This window comes from Gadus chalcogrammus, chromosome 12, assembly GCF_026213295.1.
Source record: "Gadus chalcogrammus isolate NIFS_2021 chromosome 12, NIFS_Gcha_1.0, whole genome shotgun sequence".
NCBI classification, from domain to species: Eukaryota; Metazoa; Chordata; class Actinopteri; order Gadiformes; family Gadidae; genus Gadus; species Gadus chalcogrammus.
Window position 1 is genome coordinate 9735414 of NC_079423.1, and position 18150 is coordinate 9753563.

General features: G+C 44.5%; 28 non-coding genes across 28 annotated transcripts; all 28 read left to right on the forward strand.

Moving 5' to 3' along the window:
- Window positions 1–68: 68 nt before the first annotated feature.
- Window positions 69–188, forward strand: LOC130394097 (5S ribosomal RNA). The gene has a single exon (XR_008897288.1). It is a non-coding gene; the product is annotated as a 5S ribosomal RNA (ribosomal RNA).
- Window positions 189–718: 530 nt separating this feature from the next.
- On the forward strand, window positions 719–837 carry LOC130397924 (5S ribosomal RNA). Its single transcript, XR_008900508.1, has one exon. It is a non-coding gene; the product is annotated as a 5S ribosomal RNA (ribosomal RNA).
- Window positions 838–1366: 529 nt separating this feature from the next.
- LOC130397925 (5S ribosomal RNA) lies at window positions 1367–1485 on the forward strand. Its single transcript, XR_008900509.1, has one exon. It is a non-coding gene; the product is annotated as a 5S ribosomal RNA (ribosomal RNA).
- Window positions 1486–2015: 530 nt separating this feature from the next.
- LOC130397926 (5S ribosomal RNA) lies at window positions 2016–2134 on the forward strand. The gene has a single exon (XR_008900510.1). It is a non-coding gene; the product is annotated as a 5S ribosomal RNA (ribosomal RNA).
- A 528-nt stretch (window positions 2135–2662) lies between these two features.
- On the forward strand, window positions 2663–2781 carry LOC130397927 (5S ribosomal RNA). The gene has a single exon (XR_008900511.1). It is a non-coding gene; the product is annotated as a 5S ribosomal RNA (ribosomal RNA).
- Window positions 2782–3309: 528 nt separating this feature from the next.
- Window positions 3310–3428, forward strand: LOC130395161 (5S ribosomal RNA). The gene has a single exon (XR_008898248.1). It is a non-coding gene; the product is annotated as a 5S ribosomal RNA (ribosomal RNA).
- A 528-nt stretch (window positions 3429–3956) lies between these two features.
- On the forward strand, window positions 3957–4075 carry LOC130397928 (5S ribosomal RNA). The gene has a single exon (XR_008900512.1). It is a non-coding gene; the product is annotated as a 5S ribosomal RNA (ribosomal RNA).
- A 529-nt stretch (window positions 4076–4604) lies between these two features.
- On the forward strand, window positions 4605–4723 carry LOC130397930 (5S ribosomal RNA). The gene has a single exon (XR_008900514.1). It is a non-coding gene; the product is annotated as a 5S ribosomal RNA (ribosomal RNA).
- Window positions 4724–5251: 528 nt separating this feature from the next.
- LOC130397931 (5S ribosomal RNA) lies at window positions 5252–5370 on the forward strand. The gene has a single exon (XR_008900515.1). It is a non-coding gene; the product is annotated as a 5S ribosomal RNA (ribosomal RNA).
- Window positions 5371–5898: 528 nt separating this feature from the next.
- On the forward strand, window positions 5899–6017 carry LOC130397932 (5S ribosomal RNA). The gene has a single exon (XR_008900516.1). It is a non-coding gene; the product is annotated as a 5S ribosomal RNA (ribosomal RNA).
- A 529-nt stretch (window positions 6018–6546) lies between these two features.
- Window positions 6547–6665, forward strand: LOC130397933 (5S ribosomal RNA). Its single transcript, XR_008900517.1, has one exon. It is a non-coding gene; the product is annotated as a 5S ribosomal RNA (ribosomal RNA).
- A 521-nt stretch (window positions 6666–7186) lies between these two features.
- On the forward strand, window positions 7187–7306 carry LOC130400933 (5S ribosomal RNA). Its single transcript, XR_008903401.1, has one exon. It is a non-coding gene; the product is annotated as a 5S ribosomal RNA (ribosomal RNA).
- A 527-nt stretch (window positions 7307–7833) lies between these two features.
- On the forward strand, window positions 7834–7952 carry LOC130397934 (5S ribosomal RNA). Its single transcript, XR_008900518.1, has one exon. It is a non-coding gene; the product is annotated as a 5S ribosomal RNA (ribosomal RNA).
- A 528-nt stretch (window positions 7953–8480) lies between these two features.
- On the forward strand, window positions 8481–8601 carry LOC130395242 (5S ribosomal RNA). The gene has a single exon (XR_008898321.1). It is a non-coding gene; the product is annotated as a 5S ribosomal RNA (ribosomal RNA).
- A 529-nt stretch (window positions 8602–9130) lies between these two features.
- Window positions 9131–9249, forward strand: LOC130397935 (5S ribosomal RNA). The gene has a single exon (XR_008900519.1). It is a non-coding gene; the product is annotated as a 5S ribosomal RNA (ribosomal RNA).
- Window positions 9250–9779: 530 nt separating this feature from the next.
- Window positions 9780–9898, forward strand: LOC130397936 (5S ribosomal RNA). The gene has a single exon (XR_008900520.1). It is a non-coding gene; the product is annotated as a 5S ribosomal RNA (ribosomal RNA).
- A 529-nt stretch (window positions 9899–10427) lies between these two features.
- On the forward strand, window positions 10428–10546 carry LOC130397937 (5S ribosomal RNA). The gene has a single exon (XR_008900521.1). It is a non-coding gene; the product is annotated as a 5S ribosomal RNA (ribosomal RNA).
- A 519-nt stretch (window positions 10547–11065) lies between these two features.
- Window positions 11066–11184, forward strand: LOC130397939 (5S ribosomal RNA). The gene has a single exon (XR_008900522.1). It is a non-coding gene; the product is annotated as a 5S ribosomal RNA (ribosomal RNA).
- Window positions 11185–11712: 528 nt separating this feature from the next.
- Window positions 11713–11831, forward strand: LOC130397940 (5S ribosomal RNA). Its single transcript, XR_008900523.1, has one exon. It is a non-coding gene; the product is annotated as a 5S ribosomal RNA (ribosomal RNA).
- A 530-nt stretch (window positions 11832–12361) lies between these two features.
- Window positions 12362–12480, forward strand: LOC130397942 (5S ribosomal RNA). Its single transcript, XR_008900525.1, has one exon. It is a non-coding gene; the product is annotated as a 5S ribosomal RNA (ribosomal RNA).
- Window positions 12481–13008: 528 nt separating this feature from the next.
- LOC130397943 (5S ribosomal RNA) lies at window positions 13009–13127 on the forward strand. The gene has a single exon (XR_008900527.1). It is a non-coding gene; the product is annotated as a 5S ribosomal RNA (ribosomal RNA).
- A 529-nt stretch (window positions 13128–13656) lies between these two features.
- Window positions 13657–13775, forward strand: LOC130397944 (5S ribosomal RNA). Its single transcript, XR_008900528.1, has one exon. It is a non-coding gene; the product is annotated as a 5S ribosomal RNA (ribosomal RNA).
- A 529-nt stretch (window positions 13776–14304) lies between these two features.
- Window positions 14305–14423, forward strand: LOC130397945 (5S ribosomal RNA). Its single transcript, XR_008900529.1, has one exon. It is a non-coding gene; the product is annotated as a 5S ribosomal RNA (ribosomal RNA).
- A 529-nt stretch (window positions 14424–14952) lies between these two features.
- LOC130397946 (5S ribosomal RNA) lies at window positions 14953–15071 on the forward strand. Its single transcript, XR_008900530.1, has one exon. It is a non-coding gene; the product is annotated as a 5S ribosomal RNA (ribosomal RNA).
- A 527-nt stretch (window positions 15072–15598) lies between these two features.
- Window positions 15599–15717, forward strand: LOC130397947 (5S ribosomal RNA). Its single transcript, XR_008900531.1, has one exon. It is a non-coding gene; the product is annotated as a 5S ribosomal RNA (ribosomal RNA).
- Window positions 15718–16246: 529 nt separating this feature from the next.
- LOC130397948 (5S ribosomal RNA) lies at window positions 16247–16365 on the forward strand. The gene has a single exon (XR_008900532.1). It is a non-coding gene; the product is annotated as a 5S ribosomal RNA (ribosomal RNA).
- Window positions 16366–16894: 529 nt separating this feature from the next.
- Window positions 16895–17013, forward strand: LOC130397949 (5S ribosomal RNA). The gene has a single exon (XR_008900533.1). It is a non-coding gene; the product is annotated as a 5S ribosomal RNA (ribosomal RNA).
- Window positions 17014–17542: 529 nt separating this feature from the next.
- LOC130397950 (5S ribosomal RNA) lies at window positions 17543–17661 on the forward strand. Its single transcript, XR_008900534.1, has one exon. It is a non-coding gene; the product is annotated as a 5S ribosomal RNA (ribosomal RNA).
- The last annotated feature ends 489 nt before the right edge of the window (window positions 17662–18150 follow it).

Consider the following 18150-nt stretch of genomic DNA (forward strand, 5'->3'; position numbering starts at 1 on the left):
GAGCCTCAGCAGCTTTCTCACTCCTTATGTGCTACTGTATAAACCTGGTTTTGCGCCTGCAACTAATTGCTTACGGCCATACCACCCTGAACACGCCCGATCTCGTCTGATCTCGGAAGCTAAGCAGGGTCGGGCCTGGTTAGTACTTGGATGGGAGGACCGCCTGGGAATACCAGGTGCTGTAAGCTTTTTCTTTTTTCAACTCGAGCTCATTGACTCCGTGGCCTACCGTGGCGTACCGTGACCTGATGTTTACTGCCAACCGCTTTGGAGGATTTAAGCAACATACAAAAACTGACAACGTCTCTCAAAACTATTTTTGTGAAACATGAGGACAGTATAGTGATACTGCCAGCAGGGAGCACCAGAGAGCTGAACCGACAGTTGTACATTTCTTAAACTTTCACCAACACAAACACGCACGCTCACTTCAGATCATGGGAGGACGTCCAAAAAATCACCACCCATTCTCTGACACTTTAACCGTTAACCTTGGTTCAAACATTTAACATCACACGCACACGCAGTGTATTTCAGATAATTAATGAATTCAGATGTCACAATGATCGTTTACATGGATAAGGAGTCCTACTGAATCAATTACTGCCGTTTATATCTAACTAATGATTGTTTTTGTAAAGTGTAACGTCGAGCCTCAGCAGCTTTCTCACTCCTTATGTGCTACTGTATAAAACCTGGTTTTGCGCCTGCACTAATTGCTTACGGCCATACCACCCTGAACACGCCCGATCTCGTCTGATCTCGGAAGCTAAGCAGGGTCGGGCCTGGTTAGTACTTGGATGGGAGACCGCCTGGGAATACCAGGTGCTGTAAGCTTTTTCTTTTTCAACTCGAGCTCATTGACTCCGTGGCCTACCGTGGCGTACCGTGACCTGATGTTTACTGCCAACCGCTTTGGAGGATTTAAGCAACATACAAAAACTGACAACGTCTCTCAAAACTATTTTTGTGAAACATGAGGACAGTATAGTGATACTGCCAGCAGGGAGCACCAGAGAGCTGAACCGACATTTGTACATTTCTTAAACTTTCACCAACACAAACACGCACGCTCACTTCAGATCATGGGAGGACGTCAAAAAATCACCACCCATTCTCTGACACTTTAACCGTTAACCTTGGTTCAAACATTTAACATCACACGCACACGCAGTGTATTTCAGATAATTAATGAATTCAGATGTCACAATGATCGTTTACATGGATAAGGAGTCCTACTGAATCAATTACTGCCGTTTATATCTAACTAATGATTGTTTTTGTAAGAGTGTAACGTCGAGCCTCAGCAGCTTTCTCACTCCTTATGTGCTACTGTATAAAACCTGGTTTTGCGCCTGCACTAATTGCTTACGGCCATACCACCCTGAACACGCCCGATCTCGTCTGATCTCGGAAGCTAAGCAGGGTCGGGCCTGGTTAGTACTTGGATGGGAGACCGCCTGGGAATACCAGGTGCTGTAAGCTTTTTCTTTTTCAACTCGAGCTCATTGACTCCGTGGCCTACCGTGGCGTACCGTGACCTGATGTTTACTGCCAACCGCTTTGGAGGATTTAAGCAACATACAAAAACTGACAACGTCTCTCAAAACTATTTTTGTGAAACATGAGGACAGTATAGTGATACTGCCAGCAGGGAGCACCAGAGAGCTGAACCGACAGTTGTTACATTTCTTAAACTTTCACCAACACAAACACGCACGCTCACTTCAGATCATGGGAGGACGTCAAAAATCACCACCCATTCTCTGACACTTTAACCGTTAACCTTGGTTCAAACATTTAACATCACACGCACACGCAGTGTATTTCAGATAATTAATGAATTCAGATGTCACAATGATCGTTTACATGGATAAGGAGTCCTACTGAATCAATTACTGCCGTTTATATCTAACTAATGATTGTTTTTTCTAAGAGTGTAACGTCGAGCCTCAGCAGCTTTCTCACTCCTTATGTGCTACTGTATAAAACCTGGTTTTGCGCCTGCACTAATTGCTTACGGCCATACCACCCTGAACACGCCCGATCTCGTCTGATCTCGGAAGCTAAGCAGGGTCGGGCCTGGTTAGTACTTGGATGGGAGACCGCCTGGGAATACCAGGTGCTGTAAGCTTTTTCTTTTTCAACTCGAGCTCATTGACTCCGTGGCCTACCGTGGCGTACCGTGACCTGATTGTTTACTGCCACCGCTTTGGAGGATTTAAGCAACATACAAAAACTGACAACGTCTCTCAAAACTATTTTTGTGAAACATGAGGACAGTATAGTGATACTGCCAGCAGGGAGCACCAGAGAGCTGAACCGACAGTTGTACATTTCTTAAACTTTCACCAACACAAACACGCACGCTCACTTCAGATCATGGGAGGACGTCAAAAAATCACCACCCATTCTCTGACACTTTAACCGTTAACCTTGGTTCAAACATTTAACATCACACGCACACGCAGTGTATTTCAGATAATTAATGAATTCAGATGTCACAATGATCGTTTACATGGATAAGGAGTCCTACTGAATCAATTACTGCCGTTTATATCTAACTAATGATTGTTTTTGTAAAGTGTAACGTCGAGCCTCAGCAGCTTTCTCACTCCTTATGTGCTACTGTATAAAACCTGGTTTTGCGCCTGCACTAATTGCTTACGGCCATACCACCCTGAACACGCCCGATCTCGTCTGATCTCGGAAGCTAAGCAGGGTCGGGCCTGGTTAGTACTTGGATGGGAGACCGCCTGGGAATACCAGGTGCTGTAAGCTTTTCTTTTTCAACTCGAGCTCATTGCCTCCGTGGCCTACCGTGGCGTACCGTGACCTGATGTTTACTGCCAACCGCTTTGGAGGATTTAAGCAACATACAAAAACTGACAACGTCTCTCAAAACTATTTTTGTGAAACATGAGGACAGTATAGTGATACTGCCAGCAGGGAGCACCAGAGAGCTGAACCGACAGTTGTACATTTCTTAAACTTTCACCAACACAAACACGCACGCTCACTTCAGATCATGGGAGGACGTCAAAAAATCACCACCCATTCTCTGACACTTTAACCGTTAACCTTGGTTCAAACATTTAACATCACACGCACACGCAGTGTATTTCAGATAATTAATGAATTCAGATGTCACAATGATCGTTTACATGGATAAGGAGTCCTACTGAATCAATTACTGCCGTTTATATCTAACTAATGATTGTTTTTGTAAAAGTGTAACGTCGAGCCTCAGCAGCTTTCTCACTCCTTATGTGCTACTGTATAAAACCTGGTTTTGCGACTGCACTAATTGCTTACGGCCATACCACCCTGAACACGCCCGATCTCGTCTGATCTCGGAAGCTAAGCAGGGTCGGGCCTGGGTAGTACTTGGATGGGAGACCGCCTGGGAATACCAGGTGCTGTAAGCTTTTTCTTTTTCAACTCGAGCTCATTGACTCCGTGGCCTACCGTGGCGTACCGTGACCTGATGTTTACTGCCAACCGCTTTGGAGGATTTAAGCAACATACAAAAACTGACAACGTCTCTCAAAACTATTTTGTGAAACATGAGGACAGTATAGTGATACTGCCAGCAGGGAGCACCAGAGAGCTGAACCGACAGTTGTACATTTCTTAAACTTTCACCAACACAAACACGCACGCTCACTTCAGATCATGGGAGGACGTCAAAAAATCACCACCCATTCTCTGACACTTTAACCGTTAACCTTGGTTCAAACATTTAACATCACACGCACACGCAGTGTATTTCAGATAATTAATGAATTCAGATGTCACAATGATCGTTTACATGGATAAGGAGTCCTACTGAATCAATTACTGCCGTTTATATCTAACTAATGATTGTTTTTGTAAGAGTGTAACGTCGAGCCTCAGCAGCTTTCTCACTCCTTATGTGCTACTGTATAAAACCTGGTTTTGCGCCTGCACTAATTGCTTACGGCCATACCACCCTGAACACGCCCGATCTCGTCTGATCTCGGAAGCTAAGCAGGGTCGGGCCTGGTTAGTACTTGGATGGGAGACCGCCTGGGAATACCAGGTGCTGTAAGCTTTTTCTTTTTCAACTCGAGCTCATTGACCTCCGTGGCCTACCGTGGCGTACCGTGACCTGATGTTTACTGCCAACCGCTTTGGAGGATTTAAGCAACATACAAAAACTGACAACGTCTCTCAAAACTATTTTTGTGAAACATGAGGACAGTATAGTGATACTGCCAGCAGGGAGCACCAGAGAGCTGAACCGACAGTTGTACAGTTCTTAAACTTTCACCAACACAAACACGCACGCTCACTTCAGATCATGGGAGGACGTCAAAAAATCACCACCCATTCTCTGACACTTTAACCGTTAACCTTGGTTCAAACATTAACATCACACGCACACGCAGTGTATTTCAGATAATTAATGAATTCAGATGTCACAATGATCGTTTACATGGATAAGGAGTCCTACTGAATCAATTACTGCCGTTTATATCTAACTAATGATTGTTTTTGTAAAAGTGTAACGTCGAGCCTCAGCAGCTTTCTCACTCCTTATGTGCTACTGTATAAAACCTGGTTTTGCGCCTGCACTAATTGCTTACGGCCATACCACCCTGAACACGCCCGATCTCGTCTGATCTCGGAAGCTAAGCAGGGTCGGGCCTGGTTAGTACTTGGATGGGAGACCGCCTGGGAATACCAGGTGCTGTAAGCTTTTTCTTTTTCAACTCGAGCTCATTGACTCCGTGGCCTACCGTGGCGTACCGTGACCTGATGTTTACTGCCAACCGCTTTGGAGGATTTAAGCAACATACAAAAACTGACAACGTCTCTCAAAACTATTTTTGTGAAACATGAGGACAGTATAGTGATACTGCCAGCAGGGAGCACCAGAGAGCTGAACCGACAGTTGTACATTTCTTAAACTTTCACCAACACAACACGCACGCTCACTTCAGATCATGGGAGGACGTCAAAAAATCACCACCCATTCTCTGACACTTTAACCGTTAACCTTGGTTCAAACATTTAACATCACACGCACACGCAGTGTATTTCAGATAATTAATGAATTCAGATGTCACAATGATCGTTTACATGGATAAGGAGTCCTACTGAATCAATTACTGCCGTTTATATCTAACTAATGATTGTTTTTGTAAAAGTGTAACGTCGAGCCTCAGCAGCTTTCTCACTCCTTATGTGCTACTGTATAAAACCTGGTTTTGCGCCTGCACTAATTGCTTACGGCCATACCACCCTGAACACGCCCGATCTCGTCTGATCTCGGAAGCTAAGCAGGGTCGGGCCTGGTTAGTACTTGGATGGGAGACCGCCTGGGAATACCAGGTGCTGTAAGCTTTTTCTTTTTCAACTCGAGCTCATTGACTCCGTGGCCTACCGTGGCGTACCGTGACCTGATGTTTACTGCCAACCGCTTTGGAGGATTTAAGCAACATACAAAAACTGACAACGTCTCTCAAAACTATTTTTGTGAAACATGAGGACAGTATAGTGATACTGCCAGCAGGGAGCACCAGAGAGCTGAACCGACAGTTGTACATTTCTTAAACTTTCACCAACACAAACACGCACGCTCACTTCAGATCATGGGAGGACGTCAAAAAATCACCACCCATTCTCTGACACTTAACCGTTAACCTTGGTTCAAACATTTAACATCACACGCACACGCAGTGTATTTCAGATAATTAATGAATTCAGATGTCACAATGATCGTTTACATGGATAAGGAGTCCTACTGAATCAATTACTGCCGTTTATATCTAACTAATGATTGTTTTTGTAAAAGTGTAACGTCGAGCCTCAGCAGCTTTCTCACTCCTTATGTGCTACTGTATAAAACCTGGTTTTGCGCCTGCACTAATTGCTTACGGCCATACCACCCTGAACACGCCCGATCTCGTCTGATCTCGGAAGCTAAGCAGGGTCGGGCCTGGTTAGTACTTGGATGGGAGACCGCCTGGGAATACCAGGTGCTGTAAGCTTTTCTTTTTCAACTCGAGCTCATTGACTCCGTGGCCTACCGTGGCGTACCGTGACCTGATGTTTACTGCCAACCGCTTTGGAGGATTTAAGCAACATACAAAAACTGACAACGTCTCTCAAAACTATTTTTGTGAAACATGAGGACAGTATAGTGATACTGCCAGCAGGGAGCACCAGAGAGCTGAACCGACAGTTGTACATTTCTTAAACTTTCACCAACACAAACACGCACGCTCACTTCAGATCATGGGAGGACGTCAAAAAATCACCACCCATTCTCTGACACTTTAACCGTTAACCTTGGTTCAAACATTTAACATCACACGCACACGCAGTGTATTTCAGATAATTAATGAATTCAGATGTCACAATGATCGTTTACATGGATAAGGAGTCCTACTGAATCAATTACTGCCGTTTATATCCTAACTAATGATTGTTTTTGTAAGAGTGTAACGTCGAGCCTCAGCAGCTTTCTCACTCCTTATGTGCTACTGTATAAAACCTGGTTTTGCGCCTGCACTAATTGCTTACGGCCATACCACCCTGAACACGCCCGATCTCGTCTGATCTCGGAAGCTAAGCAGGGTCGGGCCTGGTTAGTACTTGGATGGGAGACCGCCTGGGAATACCAGGTGCTGTAAGCTTTTTCTTTTTCAACTCGAGCTCATTGACTCTCGTGGCGTACCGTGACCTGATGTTTACTGCCAACCGCTTTGGAGGATTTAAGCAACATACAAAAACTGACAACGTCTCTCAAAACTATTTTTGTGAAACATGAGGACAGTATAGTGATACTGCCAGCAGGGAGCACCAGAGAGCTGAACCGACAGTTGTACATTTCTTAAACTTTCACCAACACAAACACGCACGCTCACTTCAGATCATGGGAGGACGTCAAAAAATCACCACCCATTCTCTGACACTTTAAACCGTTAACCTTGGTTCAAACATTTAACATCACACGCACACGCAGTGTATTTCAGATAATTAATGAATTCAGATGTCACAATGATCGTTTACATGGATAAGGAGTCCTACTGAATCAATTACTGCCGTTTATATCTAACTAATGATTGTTTTTGTAAGAGTGTAACGTCGAGCCTCAGCAGCTTTCTCACTCCTTATGTGCTACTGTATAAAACCTGGTTTTGCGCCTGCACTAATTGCTTACGGCCATACCACCCTGAACACGCCCGATCTCGTCTGATCTCGGAAGCTAAGCAGGGTCGGGCCTGGTTAGTACTTGGATGGGAGACCTGCCTGGGAATACCAGGTGCTGTAAGCTTTTTCTTTTTCAACTCGAGCTCATTGACTCCGTGGCCTACCGTGCGTACCGTGACCTGATGTTTACTGCCAACCGCTTTGGAGGATTTAAGCAACATACAAAAACTGACAACGTCTCTCAAAACTATTTTTGTGAAACATGAGGACAGTATAGTGATACTGCCAGCAGGGAGCACCAGAGAGCTGAAACCGACAGTTGTACATTTCTTAAACTTTCACCAACACAAACACGCACGCTCACTTCAGATCATGGGAGGACGTCAAAAAATCACCACCCATTCTCTGACACTTTAACCGTTAACCTTGGTTCAAACATTTAACATCACACGCACACGCAGTGTATTTCAGATAATTAATGAATTCAGATGTCACAATGATCGTTTACATGGATAAGGAGTCCTACTGAATCAATTACTGCCGTTTATATCTAACTAATGATTGTTTTGTAAGAGTGTAACGTCGAGCCTCAGCAGCTTTCTCACTCCTTATGTGCTACTGTATAAACCTGGTTTTGCGCCTGCACTAATTGCTTACGGCCATACCACCCTGAACACGCCCGATCTCGTCTGATCTCGGAAGCTAAGCAGGGTCGGGCCTGGTTAGTACTTGGATGGGAGACCGCCTGGGAATACCAGGTGCTGTAAGCTTTTTCTTTTTCAACTCGAGCTCATTGACTCCGTGGCCTACCGTGGCGTACCGTGACCTGATGTTTACTGCCAACCGCTTTGGAGGATTTAAGCAACATACAAAAACTGACAACGTCTCTCAAAACTATTTTTGTGAAACATGAGGACAGTATAGTGATACTGCCAGCAGGGAGCACCAGAGAGCTGAACCGACAGTTGTACATTTCTTAAACTTTCACCAACACAAACACGCACGCTCACTTCAGATCATGGGAGGACGTCAAAAATCACCACCCATTCTCTGACACTTTAACCGTTAACCTTGGTTCAAACATTTAACATCACACGCACACGCAGTGTATTTCAGATAATTAATGAATTCAGATGTCACAATGATCGTTTACATGGATAAGGAGTCCTACTGAATCAATTACTGCCGTTTATATCTAACTAATGATTGTTTTTGTAAAGAGTGTAACGTCGAGCCTCAGCAGCTTTCTCACTCCTTATGTGCTACTGTATAAACCTGGTTTTGCGCCTGCACTAATTGCTTACTGGCCATACCACCCTGAACACGCCCGATCTCTGTCTGATCTCGGAAGCTAAGCAGGGTCGGGCCTGGTTAGTACTTGGATGGGAGACCGCCTGGGAATACCAGGTGCTGTAAGCTTTTTCTTTTTCAACTCGAGCTCATTGCCTCCGTGGCCTACCGTGGCGTACCGTGACCTGATGTTTACTGCCAACCGCTTTGGAGGATTTAAGCAACATACAAAAACTGACAACGTCTCTCAAAACTATTTTTGTGAAACATGAGGACAGTATAGTGATACTGCCAGCAGGGAGCACCAGAGAGCTGAACCGACAGTTGTACATTTCTTAAACTTTCACCAACACAAACACGCACGCTCACTTCAGATCATGGGAGGACGTCAAAAAATCACCACCCATTCTCTGACACTTTAACCGTTAACCTTGGTTCAAACATTTAACATCACACGCACACGCAGTGTATTTCAGATAATTAATGAATTCAGATGTCACAATGATCGTTTACATGGATAAGGAGTCCTACTGAATCAATTACTGCCGTTTATATCTAACTAATGATTGTTTTTGTAAAAGTGTAACGTCGAGCCTCAGCAGCTTTCTCACTCCTTATGTGCTACTGTATAAAACCTGGTTTTGCGCCTGCACTAATTGCTTACGGCCATACCACCCTGAACACGCCCGATCTCGTCTGATCTCGGAAGCTAAGCAGGGTCGGGCCTGGTTAGTACTTGGATGGGAGACCGCCTGGGAATACCAGGTGCTGTAAGCTTTTTCTTTTTCAACTCGAGCTCATTGACTCCGTGGCCTACCGTGGCGTACCGTGACCTGATGTTTACTGCCAACCGCTTTGGAGGATTTAAGCAACATACAAAAACTGACAACGTCTCTCAAAACTATTTTTGTGAAACATGAGGACAGTATAGTGATACTGCCAGCAGGGAGCACCAGAGAGCTGAACCGACAGTTGTACATTTCTTAAACTTTCACCAACACAAACACGCACGCTCACTTCAGATCATGGGAGGACGTCAAAAAATCACCACCCATTCTCTGACACTTTAACCGTTAACCTTGGTTCAAACATTTAACATCACACGCACACGCAGTGTATTTCAGATAATTAATGAATTCAGATGTCACAATGATCGTTTACATGGATAAGGAGTCCTACTGAATCAATTACTGCCGTTTATATCTAACTAATGATTGTTTTTGTAAAGAGTGTAACGTCGAGCCTCAGCAGCTTTCTCACTCCTTATGTGCTACTGTATAAAACCTGGTTTTGCGCCTGCACTAATTGCTTACGGCCATACCACCCTGAACACGCCCGATCTCGTCTGATCTCGGAAGCTAAGCAGGGTCGGGCCTGGTTAGTACTTGGATGGGAGACCGCCTGGGAATACCAGGTGCTGTAAGCTTTTTCTTTTTCAACTCGAGCTCATTGACTCCGTGGCCTCCGTGGCGTACCGTGACCTGATGTTTACTGCCAACCGCTTTGGAGGATTTAAGCAACATACAAAAACTGACAACGTCTCTCAAAACTATTTTTGTGAAACATGAGGACAGTATAGTGATACTGCCAGCAGGGAGCACCAGAGAGCTGAACCGACAGTTGTACATTTCTTAAACTTTCACCAACACAAACACGCACGCTCACTTCAGATCATGGGAGGACGTCAAAAAATCACCACCCATTCTCTGACACTTTAACCGTTAACCTTGGTTCAAACATTTAACATCACACGCACACGCAGTGTATTTCAGATAATTAATGAATTCAGATGTCACAATGATCGTTTACATGGATAAGGAGTCCTACTGAATCAATTACTGCCGTTTATATCTAACTAATGATTGTTTTTGTAAAGAGTGTAACGTCGAGCCTCAGCAGCTTTCTCACTCCTTATGTGCTACTGTATAAAACCTGGTTTTGCGCCTGCACTAATTGCTTACGGCCATACCACCCTGAACACGCCCGATCTCGTCTGATCTCGGAAGCTAAGCAGGGTCGGGCCTGGTTAGTACTTGGATGGGAGACCGCCTGGGAATACCAGGTGCTGTAAGCTTTTTCTTTTTCAACTCGAGCTCATTGACTCCGTGGCGTACCGTGACCTGATGTTTACTGCCAACCGCTTTGGAGGATTTAAGCAACATACAAAAACTGACAACGTCTCTCAAAACTATTTTTGTGAAACATGAGGACAGTATAGTGATACTGCCAGCAGGGAGCACCAGAGAGCTGAACCGACAGTTGTACATTTCTTAAACTTTCACCAACACAAACACGCACGCTCACTTCAGATCATGGGAGGACGTCAAAAAATCACCACCCATTCTCTGACACTTTAACCGTTAACCTTGGTTCAAACATTTAACATCACACGCACACGCAGTGTATTTCAGATAATTAATGAATTCAGATGTCACAATGATCGTTTACATGGATAAGGAGTCCTACTGAATCAATTACTGCCGTTTATATCTAACTAATGATTGTTTTTGTAAAAGTGTAACGTCGAGCCTCAGCAGCTTTCTCACTCCTTATGTGCTACTGTATAAAACCTGGTTTTGCGCCTGCACTAATTGCTTACGGCCATACCACCCTGAACACGCCCGATCTCGTCTGATCTCGGAAGCTAAGCAGGGTCGGGCCTGGTTAGTACTTGGATGGGAGACCGCCTGGGAATACCAGGTGCTGTAAGCTTTTTCTTTTTCAACTCGAGCTCATTGACTCCGTGGCCTATCGGGCGTACCGTGACCTGATGTTTACTGCCAACCGCTTTGGAGGATTTAAGCAACATACAAAAACTGACAACGTCTCTCAAAACTATTTTTGTGAAACATGAGGACAGTATAGTGATACTGCCAGCAGGGAGCACCAGAGAGCTGAACCGACAGTTGTACATTTCTTAAACTTTCACCAACACAAACACGCACGCTCACTTCAGATCATGGGAGGACGTCAAAAAATCACCACCCATTCTCTGACACTTTAACCGTTAACCTTGGTTCAAACATTTAACATCACACGCACACGCAGTGTATTTCAGATAATTAATGAATTCAGATGTCACAATGATCGTTTACATGGATAAGGAGTCCTACTGAATCAATTACTGCCGTTTATATCTAACTAATGATTGTTTTTGTAAAAGTGTAACGTCGAGCCTCAGCAGCTTTCTCACTCCTTATGTGCTACTGTATAAAACCTGGTTTTGCGCCTGCACTAATTGCTTACGGCCATACCACCCTGAACACGCCCGATCTCGTCTGATCTCGGAAGCTAAGCAGGGTCGGGCCTGGTTAGTACTTGGATGGGAGACCGCCTGGGAATACCAGGTGCTGTAAGCTTTTTCTTTTTCAACTCGAGCTCATTGACTCCGTGGCCTACCGTGGCGTACCGTGACCTGATGTTTACTGCCAACCGCTTTGGAGGATTTAAGCAACATACAAAAACTGACAACGTCTCTCAAAAACTATTTTTGTGAAACATGAGGACAGTATAGTGATACTGCCAGCAGGGAGCACCAGAGAGCTGAACCGACAGTTGTACATTTCTTAAACTTTCACCAACACAAACACGCACGCTCACTTCAGATCATGGGAGGACGTCAAAAAATCACCACCCATTCTCTGACACTTTAACCGTTAACCTTGGTTCAAACATTTAACATCACACGCACACGCAGTGTATTTCAGATAATTAATGAATTCAGATGTCACAATGATCGTTTACATGGATAAGGAGTCCTACTGAATCAATTACTGCCGTTTATATCTAACTAATGATTGTTTTTGTAAAAGTGTAACGTCGAGCCTCAGCAGCTTTCTCACTCCTTATGTGCTACTGTATAAAACCTGGTTTTGCGCCTGCACTAATTGCTTACGGCCATACCACCCTGAACACGCCCGATCTCGTCTGATCTCGGAAGCTAAGCAGGGTCGGGCCTGGTTAGTACTTGGATGGGAGACCGCCTGGGAATACCAGGTGCTGTAAGCTTTTTCTTTTTCAACTCGAGCTCATTGACTCCGTGGCCTACCGTGGCGTACCGTGACCTGATGTTTACTGCCAACCGCTTTGGAGGATTTAAGCAACATACAAAAACTGACAACGTCTCTCAAAACTATTTTTGTGAAACATGAGGACAGTATAGTGATACTGCCAGCAGGGAGCACCAGAGAGCTGAACCGACAGTTGTACATTTCTTAAACTTTCACCAACACAAACACGCACGCTCACTTCAGATCATGGGAGGACGTCAAAAAATCACCACCCATTCTCTGACACTTTAACCGTTAACCTTGGTTCAAACATTTAACATCACACGCACACGCAGTGTATTTCAGATAATTAATGAATTCAGATGTCACAATGATCGTTTACATGGATAAGGAGTCCTACTGAATCAATTACTGCCGTTTATATCTAACTAATGATTGTTTTTGTAAAGTGTAACGTCGAGCCTCAGCAGCTTTCTCACTCCTTATGTGCTACTGTATAAAACCTGGTTTTGCGCCTGCACTAATTGCTTACGGCCATACCACCCTGAACACGCCCGATCTCGTCTGATCTCGGAAGCTAAGCAGGGTCGGGCCTGGTTAGTACTTGGATGGGAGACCGCCTGGGAATACCAGGTGCTGTAAGCTTTTTCTTTTTCAACTCGAGCTCATTGACTCCGTGGCCTACCGTGGCGTACCGTGACCTGATGTTTACTGCCAACCGCTTTGGAGGATTTAAGCAACATACAAAAACTGACAACGTCTCTCAAAACTATTTTTGTGAAACATGAGGACAGTATAGTGATACTGCCAGCAGGGAGCACCAGAGAGCTGAACCGACAGTTGTACATTTCTTAAACTTTCACCAACACAAACACGCACGCTCACTTCAGATCATGGGAGGACGTCAAAAAATCACCACCCATTCTCTGACACTTTAACCGTTAACCTTGGTTCAAACATTTAACATCACACGCACACGCAGTGTATTTCAGATAATTAATGAATTCAGATGTCACAATGATCGTTTACATGGATAAGGAGTCCTACTGAATCAATTACTGCCGTTTATATCTAACTAATGATTGTTTTTGTAAAAGTGTAACGTCGAGCCTCAGCAGCTTTCTCACTCCTTATGTGCTACTGTATAAAACCTGGTTTTGCGCCTGCACTAATTGCTTACGGCCATACCACCCTGAACACGCCCGATCTCGTCTGATCTCGGAAGCTAAGCAGGGTCGGGCCTGGTTAGTACTTGGATGGGAGACCGCCTGGGAATACCAGGTGCTGTAAGCTTTTTCTTTTTCAACTCGAGCTCATTGACTCCGTGGCCTACCGTGGCGTACCGTGACCTGATGTTTACTGCCAACCGCTTTGGAGGATTTAAGCAACATACAAAAACTGACAACGTCTCTCAAAACTATTTTTGTGAAACATGAGGACAGTATAGTGATACTGCCAGCAGGGAGCACCAGAGAGCTGAACCGACAGTTGTACATTTCTTAAACTTTCACCAACACAAACACGCACGCTCACTTCAGATCATGGGAGGACGTCAAAAAATCACCACCCATTCTCTGACACTTTAACCGTTAACCTTGGTTCAAACATTTAACATCACACGCACACGCAGTGTATTTCAGATAATTAATGAATTCAGATGTCACAATGATCGTTTACATGGATAAGGAGTCCTACTGAATCAATTACTGCCGTTTATATCTAACTAATGATTGTTTTTGTAAAAGTGTAACGTCGAGCCTCAGCAGCTTTCTCACTCCTTATGTGCTACTGTATAAAACCTGGTTTTGCGCCTGCACTAATTGCTTACGGCCATACCACCCTGAACACGCCCGATCTCGTCTGATCTCGGAAGCTAAGCAGGGTCGGGCCTGGTTAGTACTTGGATGGGAGACCGCCTGGGAATACCAGGTGCTGTAAGCTTTTTCTTTTTCAACTCGAGCTCATTGACTCCGTGGCCTACCGTGGCGTACCGTGACCTGATGTTTACTGCCAACCGCTTTGGAGGATTTAAGCAACATACAAAAACTGACAACGTCTCTCAAAACTATTTTTGTGAAACATGAGGACAGTATAGTGATACTGCCAGCAGGGAGCACCAGAGAGCTGAACCGACAGTTGTACATTTCTTAAACTTTCACCAACACAAACACGCACGCTCACTTCAGATCATGGGAGGACGTCAAAAAATCACCACCCATTCTCTGACACTTTAACCGTTAACCTTGGTTCAAACATTTAACATCACACGCACACGCAGTGTATTTCAGATAATTAATGAATTCAGATGTCACAATGATCGTTTACATGGATAAGGAGTCCTACTGAATCAATTACTGCCGTTTATATCTAACTAATGATTGTTTTTGTAAAAGTGTAACGTCGAGCCTCAGCAGCTTTCTCACTCCTTATGTGCTACTGTATAAAACCTGGTTTTGCGCCTGCACTAATTGCTTACGGCCATACCACCCTGAACACGCCCGATCTCGTCTGATCTCGGAAGCTAAGCAGGGTCGGGCCTGGTTAGTACTTGGATGGGAGACCGCCTGGGAATACCAGGTGCTGTAAGCTTTTCTTTTTCAACTCGAGCTCATTGACTCCGTGGCCTACCGTGGCGTACCGTGACCTGATGTTTACTGCCAACCGCTTTGGAGGATTTAAGCAACATACAAAAACTGACAACGTCTCTCAAAACTATTTTTGTGAAACATGAGGACAGTATAGTGATACTGCCAGCAGGGAGCACCAGAGAGCTGAACCGACAGTTGTACATTTCTTAAACTTTCACCAACACAAACACGCACGCTCACTTCAGATCATGGGAGGACGTCAAAAATCACCACCCATTCTCTGACACTTTAACCGTTAACCTTGGTTCAAACATTTAACATCACACGCACACGCAGTGTATTTCAGATAATTAATGAATTCAGATGTCACAATGATCGTTTACATGGATAAGGAGTCCTACTGAATCAATTACTGCCGTTTATATCTAACTAATGATTGTTTTTGTAAAAGTGTAACGTCGAGCCTCAGCAGCTTTCTCACTCCTTATGTGCTACTGTATAAAACCTGGTTTTGCGCCTGCACTAATTGCTTACGGCCATACCACCCTGAACACGCCCGATCTCGTCTGATCTCGGAAGCTAAGCAGGGTCGGGCCTGGTTAGTACTTGGATGGGAGACCGCCTGGGAATACCAGGTGCTGTAAGCTTTTTCTTTTTCAACTCGAGCTCATTGACTCCGTGGCCTACCGTGGCGTACCGTGACCTGATGTTTACTGCCAACCGCTTTGGAGGATTTAAGCAACATACAAAAACTGACAACGTCTCTCAAAACTATTTTTGTGAAACATGAGGACAGTATAGTGATACTGCCAGCAGGGAGCACCAGAGAGCTGAACCGACAGTTGTACATTTCTTAAACTTTCACCAACACAAACACGCACGCTCACTTCAGATCATGGGAGGACGTCAAAAAATCACCACCCATTCTCTGACACTTTAACCGTTAACCTTGGTTCAAACATTTAACATCACACGCACACGCAGTGTATTTCAGATAATTAATGAATTCAGATGTCACAATGATCGTTTACATGGATAAGGAGTCCTACTGAATCAATTACTGCCGTTTATATCTAACTAATGATTGTTTTTGTAAAAGTGTAACGTCGAGCCTCAGCAGCTTTCTCACTCCTTATGTGCTACTGTATAAAACCTGGTTTTGCGCCTGCACTAATTGCTTACGGCCATACCACCCTGAACACGCCCGATCTCGTCTGATCTCGGAAGCTAAGCAGGGTCGGGCCTGGTTAGTACTTGGATGGGAGACCGCCTGGGAATACCAGGTGCTGTAAGCTTTTTCTTTTTCAACTCGAGCTCATTGACTCCGTGGCCTACCGTGGCGTACCGTGACCTGATGTTTACTGCCAACCGCTTTGGAGGATTTAAGCAACATACAAAAACTGACAACGTCTCTCAAAACTATTTTTGTGAAACATGAGGACAGTATAGTGATACTGCCAGCAGGGAGCACCAGAGAGCTGAACCGACAGTTGTACATTTCTTAAACTTTCACCAACACAAACACGCACGCTCACTTCAGATCATGGGAGGACGTCAAAAAATCACCACCCATTCTCTGACACTTTAACCGTTAACCTTGGTTCAAACATTTAACATCACACGCACACGCAGTGTATTTCAGATAATTAATGAATTCAGATGTCACAATGATCGTTTACATGGATAAGGAGTCCTACTGAATCAATTACTGCCGTTTATATCTAACTAATGATTGTTTTTGTAAGAGTGTAACGTCGAGCCTCAGCAGCTTTCTCACTCCTTATGTGCTACTGTATAAAACCTGGTTTTGCGCCTGCACTAATTGCTTACGGCCATACCACCCTGAACACGCCCGATCTCGTCTGATCTCGGAAGCTAAGCAGGGTCGGGCCTGGTTAGTACTTGGATGGGAGACCGCCTGGGAATACCAGGTGCTGTAAGCTTTTTCTTTTTCAACTCGAGCTCATTGACTCCGTGGCCTACCGTGGCGTACCGTGACCTGATGTTTACTGCCAACCGCTTTGGAGGATTTAAGCAACATACAAAAACTGACAACGTCTCTCAAAACTATTTTTGTGAAACATGAGGACAGTATAGTGATACTGCCAGCAGGGAGCACCAGAGAGCTGAACCGACAGTTGTACATTTCTTAAACTTTCACCAACACAAACACGCACGCTCACTTCAGATCATGGGAGGACGTCAAAAAATCACCACCCATTCTCTGACACTTTAACCGTTAACCTTGGTTCAAACATTTAACATCACACGCACACGCAGTGTATTTCAGATAATTAATGAATTCAGATGTCACAATGATCGTTTACATGGATAAGGAGTCCTACTGAATCAATTACTGCCGTTTATATCTAACTAATGATTGTTTTTGTAAGAGTGTAACGTCGAGCCTCAGCAGCTTTCTCACTCCTTATGTGCTACTGTATAAAACCTGGTTTTGCGCCTGCACTAATTGCTTACGGCCATACCACCCTGAACACGCCCGATCTCGTCTGATCTCGGAAGCTAAGCAGGGTCGGGCCTGGTTAGTACTTGGATGGGAGACCGCCTGGGAATACCAGGTGCTGTAAGCTTTTTCTTTTTCAACTCGAGCTCATTGACTCCGTGGCGTACCGTGACCTGATGTTTACTGCCAACCGCTTTGGAGGATTTAAGCAACATACAAAAACTGACAACGTCTCTCAAAACTATTTTTGTGAAACATGAGGACAGTATAGTGATACTGCCAGCAGGGAGCACCAGAGAGCTGAACCGACAGTTGTACATTTCTTAAACTTTCACCAACACAAACACGCACGCTCACTTCAGATCATGGGAGGACGTCAAAAAATCACCACCCATTCTCTGACACTTTAACCGTTAACCTTGGTTCAAACATTTAACATCACACGCACACGCAGTGTATTTCAGATAATTAATGAATTCAGATGTCACAATGATCGTTTACATGGATAAGGAGTCCTACTGAATCAATTACTGCCGTTTATATCTAACTAATGATTGTTTTTGTAAAAGTGTAACGTCGAGCCTCAGCAGCTTTCTCACTCCTTATGTGCTACTGT